General features: G+C 44.8%; 1 protein-coding gene across 3 annotated transcripts in view; it reads right to left on the bottom strand.

Annotated features, from left to right (window-relative positions):
* LPAR1 (lysophosphatidic acid receptor 1) overlaps positions 1–11,114 on the bottom strand; it is a 71,904-nt gene extending 60,790 nt beyond the window's left edge. Inside the window, exon 1 of one of the 3 annotated variants that reach the window (XM_063181510.1) lies at positions 11,044–11,114. The gene's annotated coding sequence lies outside the window, so the exon portion shown is untranslated. Of the gene's footprint in view, positions 1–4,889; positions 5,010–10,476; positions 10,730–11,043 lie in introns of those variants that run through there. The other 2 variants (XM_063181509.1, XM_063181511.1) reach the window with 2 other exon arrangements.
* Positions 11,115–13,164: the final 2,050 nt, after the last annotated feature.

The following is a 13,164-nucleotide window of genomic DNA, read 5'->3' as shown; positions in this document are numbered from 1 at the left end:
GGTGTGCTCAGAACAATACACCCAGGATTTGTGAATCCCTGCTGTAAAATTGGGACTGGTTACTAATTTCTTGGCAGAGGTCGACAGGGCTTCCTAGTCCTCACAGTCTGCATCATGGTCCCTGCTGCTTACAGTACACCAACTCAACTGGTTGGACTTTTCGTGGAATAGTTTTCATGGATGATCAAGAAGTAACAGACTTCACAAAATACCCTGGGAGCAGCAGCAGGCTCTGTCAGGGATGCTTAGTAGAGAACTGCAGCAGAGTACTGGGTTTTAGCCTTGGGTAGCTTACGCTGATGATTCCATGAATACAAGATTTATAAATGTAAAGCACAACTGAAATATGCCCTGAAGGGAGAGATATGAAGAAAACACCAAGACTTCATCACCTTTCCTCTGACCCTTCCCCTTTCAATTATCAAGTGAAGTTTAAAGCAACTTAGGCTTCTGGCTATCTGAACAAGCAGGTAAATACAGAGGATTAGCTCACAGCTTGACTAATTCACTTTAAGAATTGACTTGGATTAGCTCTGAGTTTTGTTTAGCAGACAGGCTCTTAGTGCTTGCAAGAGGTCACATGAATTAAGTAGGCTGTTGTAAATTCACACCATACTTGAGTGATTATTCTGCTTCTCTAAGTCCTCAGTATATACAATGCCCAACACAAACAACAAATATCCAATCAGAATATTTGGGAGATGCCATGAATTCAAGTGAAAACAGAAAGCCAGGAGGCAGAATGGAGTTGTTGTAAAAACAGAACAAAACCAAAAAATCCTATCTTCTGACACATATGATGACCGAAAGGTTAGTGTCCGAGCACTACCTAGTCCGTCTCACCACTTTTTAGATAAACTCATTTTGCAGCTCTGTTAAAGAGTAAGAAAGGCAAAAACCCCAGTCCTATTGGACAAAAGCACAACTGAATATCAATGGATTATTCTTAAAGAAAAAAGAAACTAAGAACTAACTAGTAGTTTGCCTCCAGCTCTTCCCTTGGATCTTGATGCACATTAGCATGGGTACAAACTTTTAACACATACACACTTCAAAGCCTCCTTCAGACAGTTTTGTAACAAAAGCATAAGCCATAAAGCATTACTTGGGAACCACTAAGACTTTTTTTGTGACCACACAAATAAACTAAGAAGTTCAAGGGATCCAGGCCACAAAAGGAGAACGTACTGAAACCCACCCACAAACCAGACTTTTTAGGCATGCCGCAATTGCACACACCAGCTGCGTCCATGACACCAAAGCCTGAGGCCCATGCACAGCTACGCTCATCCCTGACACACTTAGTCATGCTGGGTCTGATTTTCAGCCTCCCACTACTGAGTGGCCTCTCTTTGGTCAGCCAACCTCATACTCCCCTCTCAGGAGATCCCGCCTGGAGTGCTGCATCCAGCTCTGAATCTCTGGGCAGAAGAAAGAGCAAGTTCAGAGAGGGCCATAGAAATGACGAGAAGGCTGAAGCACCTCTCCTATGAAGACATGCTGAGAGACTGGGGTTGTTCAGCCTGGAGAAGTCAAGGTTCTTATAGTACCTTCCAGTACCTAAAGAGGGCTCATAAAAAAAGCTGCAAAGAGGCAAGGGTATGTAGTGATAGGACAGGGGGTAATTGTCCAAGAAAGAGGATATGTAAAAATTAATATTAGGAATAAATTATTTAGTTTGTGAGTAATGAGACACGGGAACAGGCTGCCCATAGAAGCTGTGGATACCTCAATCCCTGGAACTGTTCAAGGTTATGCTGCACAGCTCTTTGAGCAACCTGGTCTCGTGGAAAGTGTTCCTATCTGTGGCAGGGGCCTGGGACCTACCTGACCCTTAAGGTCCCTTCCAACCCAAATCCTTCTATAATTCTATACCAAAAAGCACTATGGCATGCTGGCAGTACAGTGTTTTGGAGTAACCCAACACCTACTACTTGGTCAGCTGCTGCCTTCAGTCTTGCAGCAGCCTTCTTCAAGAATACTCCACTTAACCCAAGGGGCAACACTGCCGGTGAGAAGGAAGAATAAAGCACCCTAACTTACCAAATCCTCAAAATTTCCCACTGCAGCAATACTGGCACTCCCCTCTAGTGGAGACACAGCTTATCCAAGCAGGAGATGACACTTGCAGGGTCTTGGGAAGAAAGCTAATCAAACCACAGGAGGAACAGTCAGAGGAGTACACAGAGCACAGAACGACTACTGGTGCAATCGTAAGACGCAGATGCACGGCGAGCGCACGTTCGGGTTTCCTACCAAGAAATGTTAACTCATCTTAGGAGCTCCAAGAAAACTCAGTATTTCCCCCCCACCCCCTTTCTCACGTGGAGCACAAATGAGCACAGTGTGGCTTCTTTGCCAAAGCTCTTCCTGCACTTTTGTGCCACTCTTCTGAGGGAAAAAGTAACTGTTTTCACACAAAAATTACACCAAAGATCCCCACAGAGATCCCCTCCTAATATTCATAGCATATTAGGAACAATTTAGAATGAAGAACTGAAAAAGCTGTAAGCAAGTCTCTCAAACAGAACTTGGTCATAAAAATCTGTGCAACTGATGGCAAGAAACTTTGTGGAAGAGATGTTGGGGATGGAAATATGCAAGACCGTGGCATAAACCTTTGCTCAGGCATATTATTTTTAAGGCATTTACGTTTTCTAAAATCTTATAATTCCCTCCTGTCATCAGATTGTCATCAGCTCGCACATCTCCCACTGAATTTTTTTCCTCTAGGCTGAACCTCCTAGGATGCTTTTGCATGTGAAACTTAAGCAATCCAAGGCAGGAAACAGAAACACACTGTACTTCTTGGAGAAGCAGGCATTAACCTATGCTATTCCTATCAACTGTTTGCAAAATTGAATAATTCTAAAGACCCATTTTTAGTCCATTCATTAATACCAGGATTGTTCTGATTATAGTAATACCCTGAAGTCTCAGTCAGTTTCCAGTCCCACTAGCATGGACTTATGAAATAGGACACTGTAACTACTGTAAACATGAAGCTAAAAGACTAGGGGTGGAAATACTAATTCAGAAAAGACTTCTTTTGTTTGCAAGGCTTCTGTACAGGGAAATACACTGCTCTGAGGTCAAGTTTTCAGCAGTTCCATAAAAATATTTAGGAGAAGCAAAACAATTCTGAAATGTTGCTAGCTCTCAAAGCCCTATGCAAAAACCATGCCCAGGGCAGCCCAAAGATACCTGGCTCATTTCCACAGAATTGGCCTCCACATATGACACATCTTTGGGTGGGACAGAAGGGAAAAGGAAAGACAGAAAGACCAACAAACTCAATAGACATTTATAATATAGACATTTCAAGTACAAGTCACATTCAAGATGATACTCCTTGAATGCTGGGTACCTATCCACACATCCATTTCCCTGAAGTTGTTTGTCCTGCTGCAGTATCTCAGGAAAACAATTTGGGAATTACATTTCCTTGGCAAGAAGAATGAAGGGGCAATGACCTATTGGTGCATTGGACTTGTGTCTACAGGAATGTAACAACAAAGAGGGAGACAAAAGTGGATAGAAACAGCTGAAAATCCCAATGAATTCTTCACTGAAAGCCCAGGCTTTGCTCCTCTACCAAATCTAATGCTTATGTGGATGGTTAATGTATGCTCAAACACCACTCCTAGTACATCCCAGTGTCACTGAGGCACACAGGACATCATGCTCTTACTAGTCGGCTGGTTCATCCTGACAAGACAGAAATTCCTGTAGACATTCTCAGATGGATGCAGGAAATGTTCAGGTCATTCTCTTGTACAAATAATTTGCCAGTACAACATACAACATTTTAGCAGGGCTGTGTACACATTTGCAAAGACATCTTCCAAGTGCAATAGTCACTGACATGCAACAGAGTAGTAATACAGACCTTGCTGCACTTTACCCTCCTTTGGGATTGACAAGCTGATCATTATCAGTCTGAATTTATGCTTCTGTATCTAACATTCCCCTCCCAATTTCCCAAGTGCTTTTTACTTCAATAATTAGTTTTATATATGCAAAGTTAGCATGCAAGTACAGAAACACGCTATGAAGTTTACTCCTATAAGCACAACCTCAGGCAAGGTAGCCAACTTCCCCTTTACATCCTACATTACAGCGTCACAACCACATGAAATCCCTTCCACTGCAACTCACAAGAGGACTGTGCATATCTTGTAAAATATGATCCAGGCCCTACAATCACTGAAATACTGATCCAGTCCCTACAGACAATCACTGAAAACACATCAATCACAACAGACATTGAAACAACAACTCAATTATGCACAAAAGCACACAATTGACTCACATTAGCTGGAGTATCAATGAAAGAGATCGGAAGTGTCCGGAGTCAGGCACACATACACACTGCCACCCTTTGCAACTTCATATTTGGTTACAAGTAACTGTGAAAATAGCAACACAACCACTAAACCTTGAAAGCTCCAGGCTCCAAAAGTGACACCATTGTTGCAGTAAGAGACTGTTAAAAAATACACAGTAGCCACAAGAAAACAGATCCCACCGAGAGAGTCCGTGAACACCTAACATAGACACACAAACAAAAAAAAAACCTGACCACAATAACGACCACCACAATCCCTCCCAGAGCAAGGCAACATCTAGGGGCAAGGTGACCTTTTCCTGCCACTGCCATTGGCTTCAGGTACTGACCTGCACTCCTCCCCGAGGCCTCCTGCCACCAGCCATCCCTCTGGCAGCAGCTGGTGCCACTGACAACTTGCTTGTCCTTGATCCAAAGCAGCAGGAAGGCAGGGGTGCTCAGCACCCCCTGGGCTTCTGTGCGGTGAGCTGAAGGGACTGTGAATGCTGCACTGGTGGCACCCCCAGAGCCTTCCACCCCTCCTTCAGCCCTTCCACCTCACCTGACACCAGCAACGCTGATTCAGGATTGAGCAGCAAACAAACTTGAGTTTTCTTCTGCACAAGCACCCTGGCTGTGTGCGGCGTGACACCCACCCTGACACCCACATCCCGGCTGGGCGAGGCACGCTGTCCTTCTCACACTGCAGCCCTGCAATGCCCCCCAGCTCCCTTGCTCTGTCACCAGCAGCAGCTGAAGGCTTCAGGGCATTGTTTGGCAGATCCGACAACCAGGACAGGTCAGAAACAGACTGCACTATCAAAGACTAAACACTTAATGAAATCCAGGAGCTACAGTCTCTTTATCAAAACCCCTTCACAGTAGACAAAACAACACTTGGCACACTCAAAAGCTGTGTAGCTATGAAAGCTTGAGAGTTTATCAGCCTTTCTCTTTTCCTACAAACACCAACCTGAAGTATAACCACCTTAAAAACAGGTGTGACCTGTAGAGCATCTCTCTTCTCTGCTTGGATTCCAGCAAGTCTTTGCTAGAGCTCACGTTCAGCTCGCTGCTATTAAAAAAACACCCACTTAATCAAAGAAGATACAAATTTCTCTATGCTGTAAACATTCAATACTCATCCAACAGTCATTGCTGTAGTTAACTTCTTCTTAATAAAACACGGATGCTACTTTAGCTATATTTTGGGTGAGGAGGGTGAAAACAATCCTCCTCAAATGGCAAAAATATTTCTAAGGAAAACTTCTGCTCCCATAAATAATGTACCAGCACCATTTCATATCTGCCATACACACCCTAAAAAGATGGGGAGGAGGGAGGGAAAGGGGCTTGCAATGAAGAACAGTATGCATTTCCTTTGCCAGATTTTTACCCCTCTCACAATCTCCAGCATTCTGTACAGAAAGATCTTGCCTTTGATGTCAATCCAATGCTTTCAGGCTTGCTCCTGCAAGCACTGCAATATGCAATACATTTTCTAGCTGGCAAAGAAATGGAGGTATTGCATTTAGTGCCTGTTAAATCCATCCTACTCCAAAGGTCACTGTGGCATGTAAATTCCTACAGAAAAGCCAGAATGATCTGTAATATGGCAACATGAGGCTCACACTGAACTGAGCATTATCATACGTGACTATCAAACTCACAGACATTTTTTTCAGCAACCCACAGACATTTTTTTCAGTTTCAAAAACCCACTTCAGGAGGTGTTTTCCTCTTAGTCACACTAAGAAGCAAAACCACAAAGATACTGCTGGTCTCTCATATTTATCACCTTTGTATTTTTAATTTTAAAAAGAAAATAAGAGGACCTCTGAATTTTATCTAGAGTATATCACATGGAAGCCAAAAAAAAAAAAAAAAAAAAGGCAGTTCCAATTCCTCTCAAGTTAAGTAAGTCTAAAATAAAGGTAATTCAGTTGGCACAAAAACCTACATACAGTTATCTGCATTACAGTATCTGCACTCCCAAAATACTTTTCCTTCTAAAAGAGATCCAGCCTCCCCACTTCTGCAACTTCTTGTGCCACTGATCCACACTGCCTGCCATCATTTCAGCAGCAGACCACATTGCAGTGCATGAGTGGGAGACAGTAAGGCACACCCCTTTGCTCCTGTTTCCCCAGCAGCCAGGCCATTATCCATCAAAGAGCACAAATCTTCAAGGCACTTGGAAAGCAAAACACTCTGCACACACCCCAGGCCAGAACCCTGTCCAGGCTATTTATCCTGGGAGTGGCCTGAGGAGGAGGGATGTGGTTCCCCCTCTCCGGCTGTGCTGCTGGCAGGGGCAGGCATGCCTTACCCAGACTCCTTGAACCACAGCAGCCCTGCAAGTCTGTGGCTGCTTTGGCCTGCCACAAGCAAAGGGAGAAGATTCACTTTCTTTTTAAGAAGAAATATATCTTTACTTCTGCGGAAAAGGCACCAGTGCTCTCCTCCTTAAGTGCACTAACCTAACTGCCTACAGTATCTGAGTCAAGAAGGACCCAGATCCAGTAGGAAATCAGGACAGGACTGAAAAAAACATGATCCACAAACCATTCCAGGCTGTGCCAATCAGGAAATTCTGGACACTTTGCACTAATTCAAGTTAGGCTATTGTTCCTCTGAGGAGAAATACAATGCCTTAACCGCCTCAAAGCTGTTTGTCAAGAGCTTATAAGAGAAATGCCATGGTCACAGAGTTGCCATGTGAGATGGGGACACACATATACTACCCAAACCAGCACCAGCACATAGGGTCTTTTCTTTTCTGGTTGCTCAATGTTGCACAAATAGAAACAGTATTTCAACAATTAGAGACATCAGTCATTTAAAAATGAAAATTGACCCTAGAATGCAACCTTCATCCAAGCAATTACCAAGATTTTGCAAGCCAGGTGTGCTGTTAATCAGCTTGGGAGTACAGAAAGCCTGTCAGGCAGTCAAGAAACACCAATGGAGGTGAGAAGGAGAGGTCTGGGTACACAAAGACAGGCCCTTCTCAGAATTCTCCCCTACTTTTGACAAAAATCAAACCAAGGTACCAGACATTCAGATGTTCACCATCACATATATTAATACATCCATGAAAGTGCAAGAATGCTCAGGCAATGCTTCTACATGTTAAAAAAACTAAGCTTGAAATATAAATGGATAAAACCAAAATTCAAGTTCCCTGACATGTAAGTAGAACACAAGCTCTCACTTCCTTGACAGAACCTTCTTCTGCCCTGGGAATACTTTTGTGTTTCTGTCAAAGCAACCCATCAGCCTTGCACCAGATCCAAAGTAATTCAGTGCCAATACAGATTTTGCCATTGACATTTATGGGCCATGGATGAAACCTTAAGCTTCTGCTTTAGCTATGAAGAAAAACACATGGGAGAAAACATGAAGTGTGTAAGTTTAGCCCTCATGTGGCACTCCTCAGCAGTGCCACATCTCTACGGTACCACCTTGTGACATCTAGAAAAGTCAAAAACACATCAGATGCTACATAACCCCTGCCAGCTGAAGCCACTACTGCCTCAAGTCCCTCATGATCAAACATTTCCAGAGGGCAGTGTTCTCCCTTCAAATTATCAAAACTCCTAAGGCAACAAATGAGGACCATACCTAAACTGAAACTAATCTTAAAGAAAAGGACATGGGAAGACGGAAAAAGAAAAGACATACTTCATTTTCTCAAAAGCTGGTTTTCTTTTCACCCTACTAAACGGATAGAAAAAATAATACAGCGCATTGTGAAAGATGAAGTAGTGAAATGCACAACATATAAAGAACTAATCCAGTAACTAAAGATGCTGGAAGGATCAAATATTGATTGCTCTATTCCTCTTTCAGTAAAACAGTTGTATGCATCTTTCCCTTGGCATTATGTGTAGCAGGAGCTCTTCAAATATCCCATTTAGATGGATTTAAGCTGAATTTAAGCATCCCTTAAATTGCATGCACTTTTCTTTCTGAAAGGGAGGAAATTGCACTTGTGTAGCAAATTCTAATTTTGTGAGGGAAATAGCAATGAAAAGGACAACTGCCACACAGTACTGGTTACCACTCTCAAATTCTTCCACATATCCTTGAGCACTACCAAGACTGTAAGTCATGGCCTGTGAAGGGTTCCCCACTCAGCCCTGATGGCAAAAGAGCTGCATTCTATTTTCTCTGCATCCAAATGATACAAAAAGCCAGATACACAGCAACAGTGCTCAGTAAGTGCTGGCAGGTCACCACCTAGAGGTGCTCAAAGCCAGCTCTTCTGACATCTGGAGAAGGCAGCTCACCTCTGAGAGTGCTCAAAGTGCTGGGTATTCAAAGGGAATATTCCTTTGGTGGTCTCCCAAAGGGATAAAGTGCTCAGAAGAATTACTTGCCTTTTAATTTAAACCTCTGAATATGGGGCAGAGCAAGCTCAATATGGACAAGCCACTGAGAAACAGCAAACCATTCATTAATGTGTTATAAAGAGCTCATCACAGTGATATCAAAGTGAATCCCATGCAAGTACAAAGTAGAGCAAAACACTTTCTTCATCAGCCTCTCCTGGATTCCCCAAATAGTTTAACTGTGTAACACTATAAGACCAAGTTAAAGTCAGATTTTAATTTTTCCCATTTTTAAGCAGAGAAGGAATTATATTTTAGCTACAATCTTCCAGAGCTACTGATGAAAACCACATGACCATAAAGTATTTTTGCTCACAGTGATAAGACTGTCTGTTACTCACACGTGGAGTTCACATATTAAAGCTGGGTACGCAGTATAGCATTACTTTAATTTTGCATTTTCCATGTGGTTCATCTCAAAAGCTGTTTAACCTTTTGACCCTCAATATTTGTTTTGAAGAGCAAAGGAAGAGAAAGCAGACACCAGCCAATGTTTTCCTCTCTTCAACCAGCACCGCTACTGCTAAGTTCTCAGAACAAGGTTTATAGCAGCCAAGGGTCTAACTACTGCAATCTGTAATAAGGAGTGATAGAGACAGCACCACACTGATCATGCAGCAGCGCTTCCCAGTATTCCTAAGTAACATTTCCTTAGTTATTTGCCATAGAAAAAGGAAAACAATCACCTTTCATGAACAACTGCACAGGATGAGACAGCGTCAAGCTACTCTGGAGCAGAACAGCATTTAATTTTGTGTGGTTAATATTTAATAAAAACAACAGTAAAACACAGGCCTATCAAGTTGCTTTGTAAGTCCGAGCCCATATCAGTTAAGGAAAAACACGCGGCACGCCTATAGCCAGTAATAGCAAGCTGCAGGGCAGAGCTTCACTTACGCCTGTGCACACACATTATTGCTTCAGTCCACTGCTGAAATTGCCAGAAATATTATTTTAGTGCTGCCGTATAGCCCATCCTCACACAAGAGTAACAGGCTGCACGGCACTCAGCCCCGGCCGCCAAATTGAAACATGACTCCCAGACCTGAAAGTGATTCATTTTAGACCAAATGGTACAACGCTGCAAACCTGAACTAGCATGCAAAAACTTTCTTTGAAAAGATAAAGAGTTGCAGCAGTTCTTAGCAGCGAAAACGTTGCTGCTAAAATAATTTTGCTAAACATTGCTAAAACAATTCCCCCACACTTCGAGAAAACAAGTTGCCTACAGGGTCTCCCCAAGTTATTTTGCCTTGAAACTTCAAAAAAAACCCAAGCAAACAAAAAGCCAACCAAACATCAAACAACAACAATTAAGAAAAAGACGCACAGAAAACCAACCCAAACCTGGAGCAAATAAGGATGGGGAAAAAAAAAAAGAAGAAAGGGGGGATTTAGGCAGCTTCTAACATTCACAGACAACTGAATCTGTGAAGGTGCGAGTTTGTTTCACAGAGATATCCCCGAGAAAATGAAATTTAGACATTCCAACGTTTCTGTGAAAATGGAAACTTTGCACATATTTCCATAGGAAGTAGTTTTTTGGTATCGTTCCCACTGTGGAGCTATTTTAAAAGAACATAGGAAAAGAAGTGAGAGGAAAAAACTTGGTCCCTCTGGTTCCACCTCTGTCTTCTCACTTCAGTTTGCTAACGGCTTTTGTCCTCCAGCTTCCCTCCTGCTCCCCCCCGCTCCCTGTCTTTCTCTAATAAATCACACCCTTGTGCTTGTCATTCATCTTCTCCCGTCCTTTACCTTTGTAAACATCATGGATACACCGACACTGCTCCCATCGGACTTGAGCAGGCTCTTCGTCCGAAGGACTGAAGTCAGGAGAGAGAGGTGGCAACCATTTTTTATCTGGGACTTTTTCCACTGCCTTAGTTTGGTACAAATAAATCCAAAGAGATTTCGGGGTGGAAGGGGTGACGAAAGGAAAAAAAAAAAAAGGAAAAAAGAAAAATATGAGGGCAGCCCCTAAGTGAGTCCTGTTAGTGCTCCTTAATCAAACAAGTGCCCATCACTTATTCCACGCCAGCCCCGGAGACGTCAGCCCAGCAGGAACAGCAGCCTGACCCGACGCCTCGAACTCATTGGAGCCCATCCCGGAGGAGCCCTTCGCCGCAGAGCACCGCGACAGCCGCGCCGCGGGACGGGAGCGGCTTCGGAAACACGAGCGAAACAGCCAAAGGGAGCAGGCGAGGAGCGCCGTGGGCACGGAGCGCCGGGGGAATGGGAAGGGGCGCCTTTCCGCGGGCGAGACCAGCGGGACCCCCGCCCCGCTCCGCCCCGGGCCCGCCGCGCTGCGCTGGCTGCGCTTACCTGCGGGGGCTGCGCGGGCGCGGCTGGAGGGAGCGCGGCGCCGCCGCCGCCGGCGCGCACAGAGGGAGGCAGGCAGGCAGGGAGGAGGGGAGAGAAGGAGGGAGGAATGAGGGGTGGGACGGGGAGGGACGGGACAGAGCAGAGGAGAGCGGAGCGGAGAAGGACGGGACAGAGCAGAGCGGAGAGGGACAGGACGGGACGGGGAGGGGAGAGGACGGGGAGGAGAGGGGAGGGGACGGGACAGGACGGGACGAGCTGGGCTCCCTCCGCCCCCGCTCCGCCTGCGCGCCTCCGCGGGCGGGGCCCAGGTGTGCCCGCCCCGCCCCGCTCGGCCCGGCCCGGCCCGGCCCGGCCCGGCCCGCGGACCCCACGCGTGCCCGGCCCGCGCACTCGCCCCGTGCCGGAGCCCGGCCGGCCGCGGAGGCTGCCTCGGGCACGGGCGGTGGAATGCAGGTGTTCCTGGAACAGCCACAGTTCTCGTCCTGTGAAACTTTCGCGTCTCCTGCCGATGTGGGCAAGAGGCGTTTGGGAGCCCCAGTCACAGGAACAGTCAATTTACAGGTTCACCGAGCACTCGTCCTTGGAAAGGGACAGGGTTGCACAACAGATACTTTTCCAGATTAGAACTATTTTATTATACAAAACCAGGTTCAAATTGCTTCTTCTTCCTCACCTCCTGCCCTCCAAAAGTTTTTAGTATGCAATAGCCAGATTTCATTGGATTTATTCATTCTAGAGGCCACTTTTGCATGTACTTGCATCAAGTGAAAAGGCATATGTTGCACAACACTTGGAGTTCAGTAGCTGAAATGGCTGAGCATTTCTAACCCCTGTAGTGAGATTTCTAGGAGGTTACCTACAGCTATGCAAGCTGTCAGTGCCTCCAGCAGCACAAAAGCCTATCATGAAGCACCAAGACCACTAAAAGCACTCGTATTTCTTAAGGAACCAGAAAGCAGCAGCGACAATTCTCTGATGTTTGCTTGTGTGGCATCCACAAAGTGATGACACTATCTGCTATAGCTACTGGCAATATCTGCTGCACCACAGGTATGGTTATTAACAAAGGTTTTGGCACCAGTGAGAGCCGGTCTCTTGCTGTCATGGCTGGTGAGATGCTTTCTCTTTAGGAAGCTGTCACCACACAGAGCTTGTTTTTGTACTCAGCATTGTAATTTTGCTCTGAAACTAGACTTGAACATGCTGAAAAGTTTTGTTAAGTACTCTGCAGACTATTAACTTTGGAAAGTGCTAGATTTCCTCTTCCACCTGTTCAAAGCAAGCTACCAAGTGTTTGCAAGAGGTGACCAAAAAGCATGTTCTATTACAAGCTCTAATAGATGGTTTAGCCTCTATACACCAATTATGGTGACAGGTCTCAGTAGTTTTCTCACCTATGCACAGGCCACATCCAGGCTAGACAACTCCAGTCATGAAACAACGTGCTTAAACTGCATGTGTTGTCTCCTGATGGCAGAAAAGGGATGACATACATGAGTCACTGATTAGAAAGCAGGTCTTCAGAACGCAGAATTGATTATTCCAGTCTTGTGGCAGTGTATCTACTGTAGCTTCATTATAAACCAGATTTACTCATCTTTTTGGGACACAAACTGGCTGTACATGTCTACAGAATCTGTCCTGTCCTCAGCCAGTTGCCCAGATACCACTATAAGAGCCAAGATTAACTTGAAAGCAATCAAAGCTTCAAGCAAAGGGTGATCTGACAAGATTTACATCTCTGTGGGTGGGACTTACAACCTCAGGCATGCAGGAGTGTTCCTCAGTAGGACAGTACTTGCTGCTAAGAGCTAAAGAGCTACTGCATCTGCACATTGGAAATCACCACTGCCTAGGATCCCTATGGTTGCTCAAAAAGTGCTGGTTAGGATGTCCTCTGCAGCAACTCTAGCTACTGACCCCTGAAACAAAATAGCAGAGAATAGCATCCTCAGCTCATGGGAAAATGAGCATGAGATGGAATTTCATGAAGGTAAAATGATTGCAAACATTTTATAGAAAACTATTTTTGAGTCCAGTTCCAGTGAACTGATGTAGTTAAAGCAGCAATGTTTTTTCAGTTAGTTTGTTTTCTGTTAGTGACTTCAGGCATGCTCACTC

Source organism: Melospiza melodia, chromosome Z (genome assembly GCF_035770615.1).
Source record: "Melospiza melodia melodia isolate bMelMel2 chromosome Z, bMelMel2.pri, whole genome shotgun sequence".
Taxonomy (NCBI): domain Eukaryota; kingdom Metazoa; phylum Chordata; class Aves; order Passeriformes; family Passerellidae; genus Melospiza; species Melospiza melodia.
The sequence above is the reverse complement of the archived record's forward strand: the minus strand, read 5'-3'. Positions and strand labels throughout refer to the sequence as shown.